This window comes from Buceros rhinoceros, unplaced genomic scaffold (assembly GCF_000710305.1).
Source record: "Buceros rhinoceros silvestris isolate BGI_N320 unplaced genomic scaffold, ASM71030v1 scaffold12330, whole genome shotgun sequence".
NCBI lineage: Eukaryota > Metazoa > Chordata > Aves > Bucerotiformes > Bucerotidae > Buceros > Buceros rhinoceros.
Window position 1 is genome coordinate 18,106 of NW_010391350.1, and position 404 is coordinate 18,509.

A 404-nucleotide genomic window follows, 5' to 3' on the forward strand; every position below is an offset into this window, starting at 1 on the left:
CACGCATGGCGGGCATTTCGCAAAGGGACGCAGTGGGGACACGGTTAGGACATGGCCAGGATGTGGCAGGGACATGGTGAGGATGGGTAAGGACACAGCAGGGGTATAGCAGGGACAGCTGGGGACACGGAGGGGATGTGGTGAGGATGGCTGGGGACACCTCTGAAGACATGGCTGGGAATGTGTCAGGGACACCTTGGGGACAGCTTGAGGGTGCATTGGGGACATCTGGATACATATCAGGGATGCACTGGGGACATGGTGGGGATGGCTGGGGATGTGGTGGGAGAAGTGGTGGCGATGGCTCCTGGATGCGACAGGAACATCTAGGGACACAGTAGGGATGTTGAGTGATGCAGAGTGGCAGGGGGGGGGGGGGGGGGAGAGGTGGGGGGGCACGACGG

At 61.4% G+C, this 404-nt stretch overlaps 1 protein-coding gene across 1 annotated transcript in view; it reads right to left on the reverse strand.

The window, feature by feature from the left end:
- Window positions 1-404, reverse strand: part of LOC104498062 (antigen peptide transporter 1-like) — a gene marked incomplete at its 5' end in the record, with an annotated part of 4,450 nt that overhangs the window by 1,362 nt on the left and 2,684 nt on the right. The window lies entirely within an intron of this gene.